At 34.9% G+C, this 10608-nt stretch overlaps 1 pseudogene; it reads left to right on the forward strand.

The window, feature by feature from the left end:
* The first annotated feature begins 401 nt into the window (after positions 1–401).
* Positions 402–8331, forward strand: LOC116132927 (annotated as a pseudogene).
* Positions 8332–10608: the final 2277 nt, after the last annotated feature.

Genomic DNA, 10608 nt, shown 5'->3' on the forward strand with positions numbered 1-10608 from the left:
TAATTTTCTAAGATTTTAGAAAATATAAAATCAATAAAAATTTTAACTTAAAATTCTTATTTGTGGGACAGCTGTCATGCATGTGGTATAGTGTATAAAATGGTAACATGTTTGCGTGATTGAGTTGAGATCTAGCTTTGTTTATAAACATAAAGACAAAATCTTCACGGATCTTACTAACTACATTAATCAATTACTTAATTTCAAATAATGCTTTGCTTTTTGACTGACTTCATGAATGATTATTTTGAACATTTTTCTTAACAATCAAACACATTGAACCTAATACATCTAGTCTTAAAATCAAAAAACCTCTTCTTCCTCTCTTTCAAATCAATGGGAAACGTCTTCTCAGACTTGTTTCTGCCACTGTCAAGCCATTTTCACTCCTTGCCTGGATTGCACTTCCAAAAAAGTGGCATACGTACGTGAGCTTGAAGATAATGTTAATTCCTTACAGAACGAATTGCAAGAATTGGTTGAAGCAAAGGCCGATGTGAAGACGAGGGTTGACTTTGCTGAACAACGTCGACAAATGCAACGGCTGAGCCAAGTGCAAGGGTGGCTTTCAAGGGTGGAAGCTGAGGAAACTGAAGTTGGTGAATTGCTCGTGACAGCTCTCAAGAAATTGAGAAATTATGTTTGGAGGCTACTTTCCAAGAACTTCAAGTCAAGCTACAAGTTGGAAAGAAAGTGGCCAAAAAGTTGCAATATGTGGTTAATTTGAAGAATGAGGGAGCTTTCGAAGTGGTAGCTCAGGAAGTACCAGAGCCGCTGTGGACTTGATCCCTATGCAGCCAACAATAGTGGGGTTGCAATCAACATTTGATAAAGTTTGGAGATGCCTATGGAGAAGAAGTGGGAATCATTGCCATTACGGCACCGGGGGAGTTGGCAAAACAACCTTACTAAAACAATCAACAATAAGTTCTGCAATGAGCTTCAGTTTTGATGTTGTGATTTGGGTGGTGGTATCTAAAGTTCCGAATTTTGAAAAGATTCAAGAAGACATTGGGAAAAAGATAGGTTTATTTGACGAATCATGGAAGCGTAAAAGTCTTCAAGAGAAAGCTGGGGATATCTTCAAGATATTGAGTAGCAAGAAGTTTGTTTTATTGTTGGATGATATATGGAACTGGATTAATTTAACTGAAGTGGGTGTCCCTATCTCAAACTCAAAATCTGTATCGAAAGTAGTATTCACAACTCGATCTTTTGAAGTTTGCGGCTCGATGAAAGCTCACAAGCCTTTCAAAGTGGAGTATTTGAGAGATGAGGAAGCATGGAAATTGTTTGTGGACAATTTACAAAGTGATGTTTTGGGCAGTGATCCTGATATTCCTCAGTTAGCAAAAGATGTCGCAAAAGAGTGTGCTGGTCTGCCACTTGCACTAGTAACCGTTGGTCGAGCCATGTCCTGCAAGAAGACACCCCAAGAATGGAGTTACGCAGCTAATGTGTTGAGGAATTCAGCATCTAAATTTGCAGGTATGGGGACAGAAGTGTATCCTCTTTTAAAGTTCAGTTATGATAGTTTGCCTAGTGACAAAATTAGATCTTGTCTTTTATATTGTAGTTTATATCCAGAAGATTTTCATATTAATAAACAGAATTTGATAGAGTGTTGGATAGATGAGGGTTTTTTGGATGACTCTAATAAAAGTGAAGTATATAACCAGGGATATTATATTATTGGCATCCTTGTTCATTCATGTTTATTGGAAGAAGAAAAAGATATTGAAGATGAAAGAGGAGATTATGTTGTAAAATTGCATGATGTGATACGTGACATGGTTTTATGGATAGCTAATGATATTGAGAAGGAAAAACAAAATTATTTAGTTGAAGCAGGCACTGGATTAACTGAAGCACCAGAGATTGGAAAATGGGTTGAAGTAAGAAAAATATCATTAATGGACAATGCCATTGAGATTCTGTCACAAACACCTACATGCCCTGATCTCCAAACTTTGTTTCTCAATGAAAATAAGTTATCATTTGTCTGTGATGACTTCTTTAACTTTATGCCTTCTCTCAAAGTTTTGAATCTATCACGTAATAGGCTTTCTGAATTACCAGTTGGAGTTTCAAAATTGGTTTCATTACAATATCTTGATCTGTCAGGTAGTAGTATAACAGAGTTGCCAATTCAGTTAAAAGCCTTAACGAATCTTGAATGTTTGAGCTTGGAGAATATGATTGAGCTAAAAACAGTTCCGCGTCAATTGATATCTAATCTTCAAAGTTTACATACATTGAGAATGTACGGATGGCTTTCCGCATTTGGAGATGGAGCAGAGGATAGTGATTTATTTGATGGTGGTGGTGAAAAATTGGTGGAGGAATGTGATTGTTTGGAATATTTAAAGGTGTTGTCCATCACCTTGGGAAGTTACAATGCTCTCCAAAGACTTGTGAGCTCCGTTAAGTTACAGAGTTGTACTCAATCTCTATTACTTAGGGGTTATCATGAGTCAACGTCGTTCAATATTTCAGATCTAGCAACTCTCAAGCATATTTATCTACTACGCATTGAAGAATGGAAGGGCTCTTATATTGGGAATGCAGGGGATGTACCAAAAATACGGGAACCATCCAGTTTCTACAGTCTTCACCATCTAGAAATTTTAATGTGCAACTCATTGAGGGATTTGACATGGATGGTTTTTATTCCATACCTCAAGTCTCTTGTTGTAGGCTCTTGTGTTGCGATGGAGGAAATCATCGATGTTGAAAAATTGGGTGAAGTTCCCGAGATGATGTCAGATCTAATCCCTTTTCAGAATCTCCAAGTTCTTAACTTATTTTATCTACAGAATTTGAAGAGCGTCTTTGGGAAGGCCTTGCCCTTCCCACGTCTCAAGGAAATTCGTGTAGCGTACTGCCCAAAGCTTAAGAAGCTTCCACTGGATTCAAATAGTGCAACGGAACATAAAATTGTTATCAAGGGAGAGAAAAAGTGGTGGAAAGAGTTGCAATGGGAGGATGAAGCAACTCTAAATGCTTTTCTTCCTTGTTTCAAATCTTTCTGGTATGCAATTTTATCTATATTTGTATAAAAAATTGTTGATTACTGAATGTAACCTATAGAGTTGTCAGGATTGCTTGAAAAATTCTCATAAATTAAACTCATTAAAAAATAATTATTTATATGAGCATCACAGATTCATTGAGATATCAAATCTAACCCCAACTGCTATTTAAGATATCTTTAAATACTTCTCAAATATTACTTGGAAGATTGATTAGATTGAAAACCCAGAAAAAAATATCTCCATTGTTTTTAAGTATTTGTTATTTCATTCAAATGTGAAGAGCATCTTTTGTGAGGTCTTGTCCTTCGCACATTTGAAATAAATTTATTTCTAGCTCCAGATTGTTGGATGTGAAATTCGCATCACTAGTATCAGAGTGCTAACTAGTTTCTTGATAATGTCTCTAAAAATTTTGATTTAAAGGCTTGAAGTTTCTTGAGATATCTAAGTCTAATTAGAAAATAATTATTTAATTTAGAGTGATTCTTAATTAATTACTTACGTGTTTTGGCCAATTACATATCAATTTAGAATTCATGATATTCTTTTCGAAGTTAAATATTTACTTGTGGAAAGACATGTTAGATCCTTTGTTTTTTAATGGATAGATTATTGGAAGAACATTAAACAGATTTTATGGTTTTATGTCATATAGAATATACTTTATTATCTTCTTACATATTACCATGAATCCGCGGACTTCCAACATCTGATCTGAAAACTATGTTTATTGAATTATTTGCAGATAGATCAATAGCAATCGTGAATTTATGAGGCGCTGCAAAATGCTGTTGAATGTGGCATTAGAAGCTGTAGTTTGTGGTGCAAACCCTGTGGAAGGTAGATAAATATGGTTGAGATAGTTAATTACGATGCTTCTTTTCATGACTTGATTTATTTCACTTGTTTCTTTGTGTAACAACCTGTTGATCTCTTCCATTCCCGATTGGTTTGGTTTATGTAAACTTGAAATTTCAGCTAACCTCTCTATCACTCAGCAGACAGCAAGACTATGTAGCATCAGAGAATGAGCATTCCTTACTTTCTTGCTTGTGTTGCAGCATCTTGAAGGTTGATATATAAACTTCATTTAGTTTATATTGGCATCTATATGTGTGGAGTCTTCTAGGGGATGCTTTTCAACTGTTTTTTAGTCTTTACATATCCTTACAACACAAACTTCTTGAAACACTCTTTAGCCATTCCAACACTTGCAGAAAAGATAAATAAATAATTTGAGTAAAACTATAGTTTATGGTAAAAGGATTTGAAGTAATTTTAAAATAAAATTAAGTCAATTATTAATTTAAAACAGCAAGACAAAGATTTTAAAAGGATTTAAGAAGTGGTTTTGAAAAGAATTAAAATAAAACATAAATCCCAAGGGTTAAAACAACAAGTTTCCAGGAGAGAAATAATTTTATAAAATCAAATACAAATCAGAAAATTATGAAAAATTAAACTTAGTCTTCTAATTTTCTAAGATTTTAGAAAATATAAAATCAATAAAAATTTTAACTTAAAATTCTTATTTGTGGGACAGCTGTCATGCATGTGGTATAGTGTATAATAATGGTAACATGTTTGCGTGATTGACGTTGAGATCTAGCTTTTGTTTATAAACATAAAGACAAAATCTTCACGAATCTTACTAACTACCATTAATCAATTACTTAATTTCAAATAATGCTTTGCTTTTTGACTGACTTCATGAATGATTATTTTGAACATTTTTCTTAACAATCAAACACATTGAACCCTAATTACATCTAGTCTTAAAATCAAAAAACCTCTTCTTCCTCTCTTTCAAATCAATGGGAAACGTCTTCTCAGACTTGATTTCTGCCACATGTCAAGCCATTTTCACTCCTTGCCTGGATTGCACTTCCAAAAAAGTGGCATACGTACGTGAGCTTGAAGATAATGTTAATTCCTTACAGAACGAATTGCAAGAATTGGTTGAAGCAAAGGCCGATGTGAAGACGAGGGTTGACTTTGCTGAACAACGTCGACAAATGCAACGGCTGAGCCAAGTGCAAGGGTGGCTTTCAAGGGTGGAAGCTGAGGAAACTGAAGTTGGTGAATTGCTACGTGACAGCTCTCAAGAAATTGAGAAATTATGTCTTGGAGGCTACTGTTCCAAGAACTTCAAGTCAAGCTACAAGTTTGGAAAGAAAGTGGCCAAAAAGTTGCAATATGTGGTTAATTTGAAGAATGAGGGAGCTTTCGAAGTGGTAGCTCAGGAAGTACCAGAGCCTGCTGTGGACTTGATCCCTATGCAGCCAACAATAGTGGGGTTGCAATCAACATTTGATAAAGTTTGGAGATGCCTCATCGGAGAAGAAGTGGGAATCATTGCCATATACGGCACCGGGGGAGTTGGCAAAACAACCTTACTAAAACAAATCAACAATAAGTTCTGCAATGAGCTTCAAGGTTTTGATGTTGTGATTTGGGTGGTGGTATCTAAAGTTCCGAATTTTGAAAAGATTCAAGAAGACATTGGGAAAAAGATAGGTTTAAATGAAGAATCATGGAAGAAAAAAAGTCTTCAAGAGAAAGCTGGGGATATCTTCAAGATATTGAGTAGCAAGAAGTTTGTTTTATTGTTGGATGATATATGGAACTGGATTAATTTAACTGAAGTGGGTGTCCCTATCTCAAACTCAAAATCTGTATCGAAAGTAGTATTCACAACTCGATCTTTTGAAGTTTGCGGCTCGATGAAAGCTCACAAGCCTTTCAAAGTGGAGTATTTGAGAGATGAGGAAGCATGGAAATTGTTTGTGGACAATTTACAAAGTGATGTTTTGGGCAGTGATCCTAATATTCCTCAGTTCGCAAAAGAAGTCGCAAAAGAGTGTGCTGGTCTGCCACTTGCACTAGTAACCGTTGGTCGAGCCATGTCCTGCAAGAAGACACCCCAAGAATGGAGTTACGCAGCTAATGTGTTAAGGAATTCAGCATCTAAATTTGCAGGTATGGGGACAGAAGTGTATCCTCTTTTAAAGTTCAGTTATGATAGTTTGCCTAGTGACAAAATTAGATCTTGTCTTTTATATTGTAGTTTATATCCAGAAGATTTTCATATTAGTAAACGGAAATTGATAGAGTGTTGGATAGGTGAGGGTTTTTTGGATGACTCTAATAAAAGTGAAGTATATAACCAGGGATATTATATTATTGGCATCCTTGTTCATTCATGTTTATTGGAAGAAGAAAAAGATATTGAAGATAAAAGACGAGATTATGATGTAAAATTGCATGATGTGATACGTGACATGGTTTTATGGATAGCTAATGATATTGAGAAGGAAAAACAAAATTATTTAGTTGAAGCAGGCACTGGATTAACTGAAGCACCAGAGATTGGAAAATGGGTTGAAGTAAGAAAAATATCATTAATGGACAATGCCATTGAGATTCTGTCACAAACACCTACATGCCCTGATCTCCAAACTTTGTTTCTCAATGAAAATAAGTTATCATTTGTCTGTGATGACTTCTTTAACTTTATGCCTTCTCTCAAAGTTTTGAATCTATCAGGTAATAGGCTTTCTGAATTACCAGTTGGAGTTTCAAAATTGGTTTCATTACAATATCTTGATCTATCAGGTAGTAGTATAACAGTGTTGCCAATTCAGTTAAAAGCCTTAACAAATCTTGAATGTTTGAGCTTGGAGTATATGACTAGGCTAAAAACAGTTCCACGTCAATTGATATCTAATCTTCAAAGGTTACATACATTGAGAATGTACGGATGAAATACCGAAGTTGGAGATGGAACAGAGGATAGTGATTTATTTGATGGTGGTGGTGAAAAATTGGTGGAGGAATGTGATTGTTTGGAATATTTAAAGGTGTTGTCCATCACCTTGGGAAGTTACAATGCTCTCCAAAGACTTGTGAGCTCCGTTAAGTTACAGAGTTGTACTCAATCTCTATTACTTAGCGGTTATCATGAGTCAACGTCGTTCAATATTTCAGATCTAGCAACTCTCAAGCATCTTTATCTACTAAGCATTTGCGAATGGAAGGGCTCTTATATTGGGAATGCAGGGGATGTACGAAAAATACGCGAACCATCCAGTTTCTACAGTCTTCACCATCTAGATATTTCAAAGTGCAAGTCATTGAGGGATTTAACATGGATGGTTTTTATTCCACACCTCAAGTCTCTTTTTGTAAGCTATTGTGTTGCGATGGAGGAAATCATCGATGTTGAAAAATTGGGTGAAATTCCCGAGATGATGTTAGATCTAATCCCTTTTCAGAAACTCCAAATTCTTAGCTTACTTTCTCTAAATAATTTGAAGAGCATCTTTGGGAAGGCCTTGCCCTTCCCACGTCTCAAGGAAATTCGTGTAGCGCACTGCCCAAAGCTTAAGAAGCTTCCACTGGATTCAAATAGTGCAACAGAACATAACATTGTTATCGAGGGACAGAAAAACTGGTGGAAAGAGTTGCAATGGGAGGATGAAGCCACTCTAAATGCTTTTCTTCCTTGTTTCAAATCTTTCTGGTATGCAATTTTATCTATATTTGTATAAAAAATTGTTGATTACTTAATATAGCCTGTAGAGTTGTCAGGATTGCTTGAAAAATTCTCATAAATTAAACTCATTAAAAAATAATTATTTATATGAGCATCACAAATTCATTGAGATATCAAATCTAACCCCAACTGCTATTTAAGATATCTTTAAATACTTCTCAAATATTACTTGGAAGATTGGTTAGATTGAAAACCCAGAAAAAAATATCTCCATTGTTTTTAAGTATTTCATTCAAATGTGAAGAGCATTTTTCGTGAGGCCTTGTCTTTCGCACATTTGAAATAAATTTATTTCTAGCGCCAGATTGTTAGATGTGAAATTCGCATCACTAGTATCAGAGTGCTAACTAGTTTCTTGACAATGTCTCTAAAAATTTTGATTTAAAGGCTTGAAGTTTCTTGAGATATCTAAGTCTAATTAGAAAATAATTATTTAATTTAGAGTGATTCTTAATTAATTACTTACGTGTTGATCTGTCGTTTTGGTTTGGCCAATTACATATCAATTTAGAATTCATGATATTCTTTTGAAGTTAAATACTTACTTGTGGAAAGACATGTTAGATCCTTTGTTTTTGAATGGATAGATTATTAGAAGAATATTAAACAGATTTTATGTTTTTATGTCATATAAAATATACTTTATTATCTTCTTACATATTACCATGAATCCGCGGACTTCCAACATCTGATCTGAAAACTATGTTTATTGAATTATTTGCAGGTAGATCAATAGCAATCGTGAATTTATGAGGCGCTGCTAAATGCTGTTGAATGTGGCATTAGAAGCTGTAGTTTGTGGTGCAAACCCTGTGGAAGGTAGATAAATATGGTTGAGATAGTTAATTACGATGCTTCTTTTCATGACCTGATTTATTTCACTTGTTTCATTGTGTAACAACCTGTTGATCTCTTCCATTCCCGATTGGTTTGGTTTATGTAAACTTGAAATTTCAGTTAACCTCTCTATCACTCAGCAGACAGCAGGACTATGTAGCATCAGAGAATGAGCATTCCTTACTTTCTTGTTTGTGTTGCAGCATCTTGAAGGTTGATATATAAACTTCATTTAGTTTATATTGGCATCTATATGTGTGGAGTCTTCTAGGGGATGCTTTTCCACTGTTTTTTAGTCTTTACTTTTCTTGTTGGAAAGGGCAAGGAATCGATTTACAAATCTTTACAACACAAACTTCTTGAAACACTCTTTAGCCATTCCAACACTTGCAGAAAGGAAAACCGGTGCCCGAGAAGAAGTTCAAAACGAGGAAAGATATGAGGCCGTTCAAAATGATCAGCTTGATAAGAGGAATGCATGTTACATCACATTTAACTGCAGAGAGGCAAAGCTCCAGTAGATACAGCTTTTGGACAGTACTGCATTTTTATGTGAATGTCAAGGATTCCAACCTCCTGGATCAACTTTAGTGATACATTTTACCATCAGTAGTCAGATTAATCTTGACAGCGTGAATCTTCAGTTGGTAATTAATTATGGCATAGAGATTTTGTATCTCGCACTCTAAAGTCTGTATTGTAAAATTTGTAAAAAAACTAATTCAATTCTTCCTTTCTGTGCCCCATAAACCATCAATTATTCCAGAGAAGCTATTTATATTCAAAATGGGATTGTGTTGCAGAGGAGCTAGTTTTAGATGTGGCACAAGTGACCAGATTTTGCACTTTTACTTGCCTGATTGGGTTTGTTTGTTAGCTTCTCCTCAGCTGCAAGTCTTGTTTTTAAGTAGTAATCCAATATTTCCTTTCTCTGTCCAATAAAACATCAATTATTATTCCAAATTAATAAGAAATTTAAAGTTGATCATGTAAACTAAAGCTATAGAGTATTGGAGAGATGATAGAATTATAAGAGAGTTCAAACCTTTCACAAGGAAGAGAAATTTCTGTAACTCGTTCAGTGTAAGGTCTGCTGGTTGTTAAACTACCAGGTATGAAACAAGAGAAACAGACGATGTCGCTTAATGAAGCATCGTATTAAGCCATCTCAACTCTATATATCAACCTTAAAGATACAGAGGTTTGCATCACAAACGTGGTTTCTAAAGAGTCTAAACCCACACTGCATCTTCAAATAAAACAACCATGCTTACAATTGATATACATGCCAAGAGTTCAAGAGTTCAGTATTATCCTACTCAACAGGAAAACCAATCATAAATTCTCTCATTATGTGTAGAGTTTTATAGATGTTATTTTCAAAAACAATAGGAATATTTGTAAATTTTATGAATTTGTAACATAAAAAATTACTGCAAAAATATAACCCTTGTTGATTTTTTTTTAATTTTAAAGGAAAAAAAAAAAATGAACTTCATTTATCATCTCAACAAGATTAAAATAAATTTGATTTATTAGGTGAGTACTCTATATTCTAGCTTCATTTAGGTTTCTTTTCAAAATAAAACATATATTTTAAATGATAGGTTATTATACTAAGTTATTTATTTATTTATTTTTATTAATGTAATCTCCTTATATCATCAAGTAGGGCTGCCAAAAAAAAAAAAAGGGAAACCTAACCGAACCGAACCGGTCTGAAAAACCGGTTTCCCAGTAAACCGGTTTCAGTTTCTAATAATGTCCCAACCGGTATTCTGGTTTGGTTGACAGGTTATAGATTACTGGTTTAGTAAACCGGTTAACCTAATTTTCAAAAAATCCCTAAATCCTATTGAATTTGAATCCCTAAGACTAAGACCCAAACACTTTACACAAACGACAACCCCTCTCAAACTTGCTGCCTCCCTCTCCATTCTCCATAATCTCCACTCTCCAGGACTCCAGTTGCCGTCTTCACTCTCCAACGACAAAAATGGAGGCTTCGACGACAACAACAGAAGCTTCTTTGAGTCGATGCTCAAACTCGCCACCTTCCTCCATTCTCCATAATCTTCAACCAGTAGCCGACTTGCCGTCTTCAGTCTTCGACGAGGCTTCACTTCACAATCTTCCTACTTCATAGCCTTCATTGAAGCTCGACTGACGAGTGATGAGTTC

This window comes from Pistacia vera, unplaced genomic scaffold, assembly GCF_008641045.1.
Source record: "Pistacia vera cultivar Batoury unplaced genomic scaffold, PisVer_v2 Contig263, whole genome shotgun sequence".
NCBI lineage: Eukaryota > Viridiplantae > Streptophyta > Magnoliopsida > Sapindales > Anacardiaceae > Pistacia > Pistacia vera.